The following is a 12,167-nucleotide window of genomic DNA, read 5'->3' on the forward strand; positions in this document are numbered from 1 at the left end:
TAAGTATCAAATATAATCAACAAATAAACAAAGAAAAGGATCCAAATGCAACCGACACCCAAACTTAGGGTTTTATCTGATAGAATTCCACGAGTTTTGGTGTTTGTCTATTTCTGTAGGGGGTTATCAGGAAATACGAAGAAAAGGCCCACACGTCGGGTTTACATAGAGATATTAACGTGTCGCGCAATTATCCAACATCTAGAAGAGTCCAGAAGCCACGGGGCAGGGCGTCCACCCTCCCCCCTTGGGCGCCCGCCCTGGCCTGAGGGCCAATCAGGTTCAACTTCGCGGATCATACTCCACCGACCTAAAGGATCAAGGAAAACCATGCGATTAATGTCGGTTTGATCCGACGACCCACATTCATTTGAAAGGACTATATAAGCAGACCCCCTGGCCCCTAGAGGAGAGCACCTCTATCCCTTAGAAACCCTAATTCATTATCCATCTCGGAATAAGAAGCCTCTGATCAAGCCCTGGAGCCACCACATCAAAAGATCTCTAGTTTAGCACAGCTACATAGGATTGGAACTAGAAGGAGTCAATCTTCGATTGGTTTCTAGATCTGTCAAGAGGATTCTTGGTAATTCCTCTATTGTTCTTCAATTGTTCATCTTTGTTCTTCAATATTATGAATATGACTTTGTTCTACTTCAATATATTGATTATGACTTTGCTCTACTTGTTTATATTTGCAATTATATTGTTCTTAGTTTATCATAGTTATATGCTTGGCTTAGTTAGATTGGAATTATATATATGTTTAGGATCGTATAGCGCTTATCCATGTGTACAGTGGGTAAATGATAAGTATTGTGTAGGTGTGGTGCCTATACCGTATTTATCTCCACACCTCATTCTTATATAGTCCCCCTCTCGTGTATAGGGCAGGCAGAGCAACATTATTACAGGGGAGTGATTGCTATGTTTCTCATCTTCCTTGATAATATCACTATACATGGGCGTAGTCCTGTCTCGCAATGATTGCCAAGTATAATTGCACTAACTATGATATGCTAGACTTTATAGTTAAGAATAACTTAGAAAATATTCTTGTAGCTCGTCCTAATTCCATGCTAATGACTTGCTAGAATATCTGTTGAGGTGCTTATCATTATTATATGTGGCTAAGTTATGCTGATCAGATTAATTATCTTTGTCACCATTCATACTTTATCTATCTTTTATGTGATATTTATCCATGTATGAAAGAGATAGATAAATGCTCTTAATTATACATGCAATGATAGATACTCAATTCTATATTCCATTCCATAATCAACATTGATGTTTAGCAATCCCTTCCCAGTGGTAAAATATAAATAACGATACCTAGAATACTTTTCGATTAAAATGCTACATTGGTATTAATCTGTGCGCTTGCAGATCTCATTTATTATTCATTCAAAAGAGCAATTGCATATTTCAATACCGCGTCTCTCATGTCATGCTGGGGATGACAACTTGGCTTAAGTGGCATGAGGGATAGGTTTAGCATTTTTGGCGCCGTTATCAGAATTAGAAAACTAAGTCTACTTTTGGTAGTGACGTTAAGAATGCCCAACAAGCATTTTTGGCGCCGTTGCCGGGGAAGGTTGATTACTAATCAGGAATGAATATGGAATTTTGAGTCATCATTCGCATCACTAATGTGATCGAGATTATCAATTCTCTCATACAGTTTTATCCTGTTATTTTTCTATTTTATTTTATGCAGGGTAATGTATGAATAGAAGACATCTTTTAGGAAATTTTGTTGACAATCCTGAAGCATTATTTAGAAAAACAAGAGCCAAGCTCAAGAAGAGATCATCAACACTTCAGCACGAAGCTTCATCCAATCAAGAAGATCACCGAAGTTTCACTCGGAACTTGTCTTCTGAATTTGAAGTCATGGCGAACAAATCGATCCATGAGTTCTCAGCTCCCACTACGGACAACATCCGCACTGGACCTGCTGCAGAGATCAACGGCAACATTGAGCTCAAGCCTGGACTTATCAACATGGTGCAATCCAACCAGTTCTATGGGAAGTTACACGAAGATGCTAGTGCTCATCTCCAACACTTCCTAGAGATTTGCAGCACATTCACCATATCAGGAGTCCCTAGAGATGCTATACTACTTCGCCTCTTCCCATTCTCACTGTTGGGGAGAGCGAAGCAGTGGTTCTACGCTACAAAGGAGAAGAATACTACGTGGGCACTCTGCTCCACGAACTTTCTGGCTAAGTTCTTTCCCATGGGCAAGACCAATGCTCTCCGTGGGAAAATTACAAGTTTTCAGCAACAACATGATGAATCCGTTCCAGAAGCATGGGAGCGCTTCCAAGATTACATCCTAGAATGTCCCCATCATGGAATGGAGAGTTGGTTACTGATGCAGACATTTTGTCATGGGCTCGGCAATAGTGCCCGAGAGACCATGGATGCTGCAGTTGGAGGAGCATTCCTATCACTCACCATACCACAAGCCACAGCTCTTGTGGACAAGATGGTGTCCAACCAAGGCTGGAATGAAGAAAGAACCCAGACACGCAAGAGAGGTGGAGGTATGCATCAGCTCAATTAGGTAGACATGCTGTCTGCCAAGCTAGACCTGCTCATAAAGAAGCTCGATGATAAAGCTGGAGATAAGAAACAAGTTATGCACATCTACGACTCTCACATGACTTGTGAGGAGTATGGAGATACTGGACACTCAGGCAATCACTGCCCTAAGATGCTTGAGGACGTGAACTACATCATCATCAACAACTACTACTACTACAACCGTCCTCAACAAAATCAAGGTTGGAATCAATAGAGGCCTAACTACTCAGGTAATTATCAAGGTAACAATTCTTACAATAATAATAATATTTTCCACCTCTGAGAGTTAGTGTCTAATCAAGGAAAGCTAATGGATAACCTATCTAAGAAATTGGCATCTAATGATAAAATGTTAGCAAATATAAATAATAGAATGGATAATTTCTCTACTGCCATCAAGAATCAAATTAGCTTTAATAAAATGATTGAATCTCAGTTAAATCAAATAGCTGCTGTTGTTCCTGCTACTAACCCTGGTATACCATCACAACCGGAAGGATTAGAATCTGCAAATCTTGTAGACATGTTTGATGCAGGTAACCACTGGAGTAACCCCATTGCGGAAGTTACTACTGACCTTCTGCCGGTCAAGAGAGAAGATCCAGGACACCCCGTCATCTCGATCTCCATCGGCATGGTGGACTTCCTAGAAGCACTCTGTGACTTTGGCTCTAGTGTCAAAATTATGCCCAGGGTACTCTATGAAAAATTCTTTACATATCCTTTATTAGAAACAACCATGTGTTTGCAGTTTGCAGATCGGACGCTAAGTTTACCAAAGGGAATATTGAAGAACCTCTGCGTTCTAGTTGGTACCTTGTACGCCCCAGTAGACTTCATGGTGATAGAGACCGGTAATGATGAGAGGGCACCCGTCATCTTAGGGAGGCCATTCCTGAACACCTCGGGAGATGTCATCTACGCTAGTGCTGCCAAGATCAGTTTCTACATCAAGGGGAGGAAGGAGACGTTTTCCTTCAAGAACAAGACTGCAGAAATCCCAGAGCAATCCCGACATGAACCAAGGAAGAGGACCAATAGGAGGAACAGGAACAAGCAAGTGTGGACCGAGCCAGCTAAGATGGTCACTGCAGTTCACGAAGGTCAAGATCGTCGACTCAAGTCACCGTTTCTGACCAAGAAGGACGACCGTGGAATGCCAAGCATTCATTGCTCCATCAATGGGTACAACTTCTACAAGACACTTTGCGACACCGGATCGGGCGTCAACATAATGGCCGCAGTCACCCTCGGCTCTTGTTCGGAACCATACCCCTAAAACCAACATACATTCAACTCCAGATGGCAGATCAGACATTTCGAAAGGTTGAAGGTATAGTAACTAATGTCCCTGTCAGAATAGACGATCATTTTGTCCATACAGACTTTCAGGTTATTGACATGGGAGAAGACGAGTACGATCCAGCCATCATCCTTGGGAGACCGTTCCTCAGCACCGTTAAAGCAATCATCTACATTGGAACTGGAGAAGTTCACATGCACTTCCCCTCTGAGAAGGTATGTCGCTATTTCACTTACCCTAATTATATAGTTGAAGACTCTATGCAGGTCAGGACAAGAAGAAGACAACACAACCGCAACCAGAGGAGGCAAATCATCAAGGATGGATGGGCAGACTACGAAGGAGAAGTAGTAAGGTCTGAAGACATACAACTTGAACAAAATTATCTTGAGGAGACCATAGCACCGAGTCAGGTGTGGAGAGAGAAGATAGTTATACACGAAGAAGAGGCGCCGCCGGAACTACCGACTACGCCATCCAGTGAATCCCAAGACGACTGAGAAAATGGAGAGTCCCGTTCGGAGGACTTAAAAACGCCGAACGCCTTGCCAAGAGGTAAACTTGGTAGTTATCCCTTTCCTTTCAATTATTTCAAATAATTTTCTTAGTTAATCAGGTTCATATCATTTTAAAAAGAAAATAAAAATGTTAAAAAAATAGTAAGCCCCATGTGAGTATACGAGTGGCGTAAAACCCATAAGTACATTCACTGTGGTGGCATAAAAATAAAATAAATATTTTTTCTGCTCTATAAAATGAGAATATAAAAATAGAGAGTAACATTTATTGAGGAGGCTCAACATGATAAAGGCTAGATATTTATGCTAACACCTAATCAGTTCCACAAAGCTTTGTTGTCTATTTGAGCTCCACAGAATTCAAGGATCAAGAAGACTAGCAGAGGGAGGACATTCTAATCGCTGTCAAGGTGCTGCCGACTTTCAAATACACCTCTGCCACCTGCTAGCTACATCAGAAGAAATTAAGTCAAAATTCAGCTTGGGAGAGAGCACCCCCATTTATCCCGCTAAGTATTTCTATCTATCTATATACTTATACTATATTAAAATATAAATATACATAACCATGAAAAACCAAATAAAGATTTTGTGCTTATATATATATATCTTTTGCTTAGTATGCTTAATAAATAAATAAAGTGGCTATGCTAAACTAAATCTTAATAATAAAACTCTAGCATGGATATGATGAATAGTTGCTCTACCTAATTTTCAAATTTGAGTTCTCTCTCTAGTTTAGACATAACTGTTATAATTTAAAGCTTGATCTAAACCTGAACTTGTGGGAAGAGAACTTGATCTAAAGTCTAAGTTGTTAACGGATATGATATGAGAAGGTTGAGCTGTTGTTTATCTATTCCTAGAGATGCTAGAAATCTGGAGAATTTTATCTTTGAAAATCTTTAAAATATCGCATGATGAGTTTCTGTATGATGAGAGTTTAAATTCCTACCACAGCCATATATACATGCTTGTTAGACTTTGAGCCACACATTTACTTTTTACTGCTTATGAGCATTGAGTGTGGTCGAGCTGTGTAGACCCTTAGGAGCTTGTCATGTGGTTAAATCAAGATTCACTTCACGTTCACTCACACATGCTACTTCTACTCCGGAAGTACGCATCCACATATATGCACTCATTACCATCTCCAGAGCCACTCAAAAGTATTCTACTCCTAATCCGGGAGAGAATAGCCAAAAACATTCTCCTATTTCTGTTTTTCCCTGTGAAATAAATGCTCGAGTTATCTTGGTTACTACCACTTGCTATATTATTTCAACACATGAGTGCTCTAAAAAAAGAGAGAAGAAAGAGGATACGAGGAAATAAAAAGGGGCAAGTGCCCGAAACCTCGAAAGAAAAGAAAAAGTGAGACGAGAGGTAAAAATGGACAAGTGTCCAATAGTAGAATTAGGGGAACAAGATACCCACCTGAGAGGAAAGAAGAAGAAAATATAGAGCATCTCATTCTCCTCAAAAGTTTCAAAAGTGCAAGAAAGGTATGTATCCCATCAAAAGAGCAAAAGTAGAATTAGACTTTCACCATTGTTATCACCATCATCACCATCACCATTCATTCGCCACACATGCACATCTTGATTTGACTTATTGACTTGTTTCTCTGGATCCATGGTTTGACCATACAATAAATGTCTTGTAAGTATGTATACTTTATCTGACACCTATGAGCTCCAGATATTAAAGCCTTATTAGAGTAGGGTGAGAGAGAAGGCAATGTCACTATGCCTTATACCACAAATACTACATACTTTGAGAGAAGGCATATACCATCACTGCCTTGGTAGGGATCCAGAAATACCACAAAAGAGAGTTCTGAGAGAGTCATACAAGGAATCTCTGAGTTTTATTTTAAAGTCTATTTTTGGTAGTGACGTTAAGAATGCCCAACAGCGGCGTTGTGATGGATTCCATGTTTTGATAGATAGTGCTTGAAGCGTTTGTTGATGAAGTGTGCTCCTCCATCACTTATCACTACTCTGGGGACTCCAAATCTTGGAAATATAACTTTTTCAAACATCCTCTTTGAACTAATGTTGTCGGTGTGTTTGCAAGGTAGTGCCTCTACCCACTTGGAGACATAGTCAACTGCCACCAAGATGAACTCACACTTCTTTGATGGGGGAAATGGACCCATGTAGTCTATTCCCTAGACATCAAAGAGCTCAATCTGAAGGTTGTTGGTGAGTGGCATGGCATCTCTTGTATTTATGTTTCCGTGCCTTTGACATGGCCCACATCTTCTGATATACTGCTTCGTGTCTTCATACATTATAGGCCAGTAGAATCCACACTGCCAGATCTTTGAATGTGTATGAAATGCTCCATAATGACCTCCATATGGTGATGAATGACATCTGTCGATAATCTTTCATCCTTCCTCGGTCGTCACACATCTCCTGAGTAAGCCATCAGAGCATACTCGGAAGAGGTATGTGTTGACGGTCCTTAAGTATCAAATTTAATTATCAAATAAATAAAGAAAAGGATCCAAATGAAATCAGCATCTAGACTTAAGGTTTTATCGGACAGAATTCCACGAGTTTTGGTGTTTGTCTATTTCTGCAGGGGGTTATCAGGAAATATGGAAGAAAGGCCCACATGTCGGGATTACGTAAAGATATTAACGTGCTGCGCAATTATCTTACATCTAGAAGACTCCAGAAGCCACGAGACCGAAGCGGAGGCGAAACGGGGCCTGACCCTGGGCGGCCGCCCAGTTGGTCAGGGCGCCCGCCCTGCCCCTGAGTCCAATCAGGACTCTGCTTTGCGGGAGATCTCCACCGACCTAAAGGATGAATCTAAACCATACAATCTATGTCGGTTTGATCCAAGGGCCCATATTCACTTGAAGGGACTATAAAACCAGACCCCCTGGCCCCTGGAGGAGAGAGCCTCTCAACCCTAATTCATTGTTCCATCAAGGGAGAAGAAGCCTCTGATCAAGATTAGAGCCACCACATCAATTAGATATCTAGATTAGCATAGCTACATAGGATTAGAACTAGAAGGAGTCAATCTTCGATTGGTTTCCGGATCTGTCACGAGGATTCTTGGTAATTCTCTAATTGTGCTTCTAATTGCTTTCTAATTATCTTTGTTCTTCAATATTATGAATATGACTTTGTTCTACTTCAATATATTGCTTATGACTTTGCTCTACTTGCTTATATTCAAGATTATATTGTTCTTAGTTTATCATAGTTATGTACTTGGCTTAGTTAGATTCGATCTATATACATGCTTAGGATCGTATAGCGTTTATCCATCGGATCCATGGGTAAATGATAGATATTGTGTAGGCGTGGTGCTTATACCATATTTATCTGCGATTGTACCCAATATGCCACATCGTGGGGTGGTTCGTGATAGTGACAGCTTCATTGATTCTTATATAGTCCCCCTCTCGTGTATTGGGCTGGCAGAGCAACATTATTACAGGGGTGTGATTGCTATGTTTCTCATATTCCTTGCTAATATCACTATGCATGGACGTAGTCTTGTCTCACAATGATTGCTAAGTATGCTTGCACTAACTATGATAATGCTAGACTATATAGTTAAGAATAACTTAGGGAATATTCTTGTAGTTCGTTCTAATACCATGCTAATTACGATTGCAAACGGCACGGGCTGCGCCATCAGCCTGCTGGGCCGGACCGTGCCGCGAGCAAAAATCAGCCCGCACAGCAGCCCATCTATGCGAAGCGGGTTTAGGGAGCGGACACATGAAGCCCAACGGCGCCGCTCCAACCCGTTAGACTCGCGAGCGACTCATCCCAGACACGAACACGATGACGCGAGGGCTGCCGCCGCCGCCGCCGCCGTTGCAACCTCGATGGGCGGCTCTTCCCATGCCGCAGACATCGCCACGGGCGACTCCGCCATCGGCCCCCGCCACGGCCCCCTACACCCCGGCGCTGTTGGGACCTTCCCCGGCAATGAGCAGGCAGCAGGTATGCCCAGCCCCTTGCCTGTAAATTTATCTCCTTGATTCGCAATGGTCGTCCGATGATTGTTATTTGGCTCTTGTCCTTTCTAGCAATAAATTGATGGTTGGGGCATTGTCGCTGTGCAGTTTTGATTTAGATTTGATTAAAGGTGGTCAGAAAAAAGATCGGCTTCTTTTTGCTATAAATTGTCTTCAGTTCCGTGAGGATCTTATGTCCCCTTCATCAATCGTGTAGGATATTCCTGAATTCCTTCATCTAAAACTGTATTTCTATAATTTATTGTGATATTCCGATAGCAATATTAGTGTTGAGGATATATGATTGTTCAGGACAGGGAATCCAGAATTTTGTGGTTCCAGGAAAGCATTAGCTGCTCCTTTGTAGTCCTGAGCATAGAGGTATAACTACTGTGAGATACAAGTGTAGAGTATATTAAGTTGCGAGGCTAAATTTGACGCAGCTGCTACACTGCCTAGTATATTGTATACCTTCAGCAAGCTGAGAGCTGCACCCTCACAGTACCACGCCTTTGGCCACCGAGGACGCATGGCTTTGCATTGTTGAGTATCTGACAGGGCACACTTTCCATCTCCCAGCCGCAACCAGCATAAGCTTCTATTGGAAAACACGGTAGCATCAAGCAGATTTTTGAATAATGCCTACATTAGTAATCAGAAATGTGCAGGGCCTTAGATTATAAATGAGTATAGAAGCAGACTGTCTAGTGATACTGTAGAAGCACTTGTCTGTCTTCAAGACTGGCTTCGAGGTAGATTACATATTCTTTTGTGTCCTAACATGTTTACTATAATATAGTTGAATAACTTTTGTGTCCTAACATGTCTACTATAATTTGTTTTGATTGTTTTAGATTGTAGTACCCATGATGACATAGCTGGATGTATTATGGGAGATGAAGATGATGATGAGATCTAACTCAGGTATAAATTTGCAGATGAATTCGCTTTATGAGATGATCTTGCTTTTCTCAGTAAATGATTTGCTTTTCTCAAATCTCAATACTATGTTACAACAGTCAGTCCATATGATTGGTTGCTCTCCTTGTTTGCTGCCAATTTCATTGTCTAGATCTAAAAGACCAGTAGGTACCTTGCAGTATTTGGACCTTTATTTTCAATAAGTACCGTCTGGCACATCATTTATATGTTGTAGAATGGAAGCAGTCTTTGTCCCTTTGTCATGCTATCATGATGAAAAGTGAATATTTCTTGGTAGTTTGGAAGAATGCTTCTTTCTCAATCTTATTACTCAACATTGCACTATTGCAGGTTAGCGGCAGGAAACATCAAGCTTTTGCAAGGCTACAATAGTGAAAAGTGACACGAGTTGAAGTAATCATTGATAGGCAATATGTTTGAGTTTAATACCATTGATGAATCTATTACAAACTTGTGATGATATGGATGGCAGTCACCTTTTTTATTTTTTTAGTTTGTTGTATGAACTTGTGATGACACTGCAAGGTTGCAAATGCCTCTTATTTATATTTCTCTTGTCTTATTGTACCACTTTCTAAAACATTTGGAACTATACTGCAGTCAGCAGCAGCATGTAATTAAGTAGTAAGTAGCAGTTTGCTTATTGCCTTAGAATTATTCAGAGATTTCCCTTTTAGATCAAGACTTAAGAGCACTGAATTATATTGCAACTAGCAACAACTCAATTTTTCTTATTTTTCTTTGATTTCTTGTTCAGAACTTGTAATTTAATGCAGTATGCTTTTGTTCAGCAGCAGCAACCAGCTTTGACTTATTGTTCAGAGCTTACGGCGAGATAGTGACCGCAACAATTAGCTTATGATTTTCTTAACAATTAGCTTATGATTTTCTTAGATGCTAACTTGCATGTTTTTATGATAACTTATAAATGGTGAAAAACTGTAAAAGAAAATTCAATCATATATTTCTAATGATACATAATATTTTATGTAATTTACATATATTTTTTAGCTAACATATAGATCACTAAAAAATTTATAAAGTAATAAATAACAAAATAAACACACACATACATAACTTACCACGATTCTTGTTTCATGCAAGGCTGCAAGGCAGCGCGGGCTTGCGGCCGCCGCAACAACGCCGCACGCGCACGCGGATGGAAACGGGCCGCCGTATAAGCCCGTGTACGATGATGCGGCCTTTGCGGACGCGGGACGGGCTGCCCGTCGCCGCGCCGTCTGCAAGTTTAATGCTAATGACTTTCTAGAGTATCTAATTGAGGTGCTTATCATATTTATTATGTGGCTAGATCAGATTAGTCATCCTTGTCACTATTATTATTTCATATATCTTTTATGTGACACTTATCCCTGTGTGAAGAGTTAGATATAATGTTCTCAATTATACATTCAATGATAGATGCTCAATATCATATTCTATTCTGTAATCAATAATGATGATCGCTAATCCCTTCCTAGTGGTAAAAATATAAATAACGATACCTGGAATACTTCCCGGTTAAAATGCTGCATCGGTATTAATCTGTGCGCTTGCAGATCCCATTCATTATTTGTTTAGAAGAGCAATTGCATATTTCAATACCGCGTCTCTTATATCATGCTGGGGATGACAACTTGGCTTAAGTGGTGTAAGGGATAGGTTTGGCATTTTTGGCACCGTTACTAGATTTAGAGAACTTAGTCTACTTTTGGTAATGATGTTAAGAATACCCAACAGTATGGCTCATCCCATATATGTGAACGACTTTCTTGAATAAGCTTCTTCTTGTTTGCTCCTGGTGGTACATACCCTGAAACCATAAAATTAACAATATCTGCATACCAGGGGTCGGACCGGTTAATCCCGTAGAGCATGTCGTCCCGAAGTGAATCATTGATGGGGGTTTCCTGTGGATTCTTAAAATGCATTCTAGACAAGTGATCAGCAACAAAATTTTCTACTCCCTTTTTATGTTTTATTTCTAAGTCAAATTCTTGAAGTAATAAGATCCATCTAATCAGGCAAGGTTTAGCATCTTTTTTAGTGAGCAGATATTTTAGTGCGGCATGATCAGTATAAATAATTATTTTAGCTCCAACCAAATAAGATCTAAATTTATCAATGGCAAAGACAACAACCAGGAGCTCCTTTTCACTGGTTGCATAATTAAGTTGAGCTCCTGTCAAAGTTTTACTGGCATAAGCAATTGCATGATGCTTCTTATTTTTAGTTTGTCCCAAAACTGCCCCCACAGCATAATCACTAGCATCACACATAATTTCAAAAGGCAACGACCAATCAGGGGGTTGAATGATTGGTGCAGAGATGATTGCATTCTTTAATAAGTTGAAAGATGTTAGGCATGCATCATCAAATTTGAAAGGAGCATCCTTGGCTAGCAAAAGAGTAAGAGGTCTAGCAATAAATGAAAAATCTTTTATGAATCTGCGATAAAAACCAGCATGGCTAAGAAAGCTTCGAATTCCTTTTATATTCATAGGTGGAGGTAGTTGTTCAATTGCTTCAATTTTAGCTTTGTCTACCTCAATACCTCTTTCAGACACTAGGTGTCCCAGCACTATTCCTTCCCTAACCATAAAATGACATTTTTCCCAATTGAGGACTAAGTGCTTTTCTTCACATCTTTGCAAAACCTTGTCTTAGTTTTCAAGACAACTATCTAAAGTTTTTCCATATACAGAGAAATCATCCATGAAAACTTCCATAATCTCTTCAATCATATTAGAAAATATAGACATCATGCATCTTTGAAAAGAAGCTGGTGCATTACATAACCCAAAAGACATTCTACG

General features: G+C 40.1%; 1 long non-coding RNA gene across 1 annotated transcript; it reads right to left on the reverse strand.

Annotated features, from left to right (window-relative positions):
* On the reverse strand, window positions 8,639–10,597 carry LOC110433087. Its single transcript, XR_002450475.1, has 2 exons — window positions 10,434–10,597; window positions 8,639–9,007 (listed from the first exon to the last, which is right to left on the reverse strand). It is a non-coding gene; the product is annotated as an uncharacterized LOC110433087 (long non-coding RNA).

This window comes from Sorghum bicolor, chromosome 2, assembly GCF_000003195.3.
Source record: "Sorghum bicolor cultivar BTx623 chromosome 2, Sorghum_bicolor_NCBIv3, whole genome shotgun sequence".
NCBI classification, from domain to species: domain Eukaryota; kingdom Viridiplantae; phylum Streptophyta; class Magnoliopsida; order Poales; family Poaceae; genus Sorghum; species Sorghum bicolor.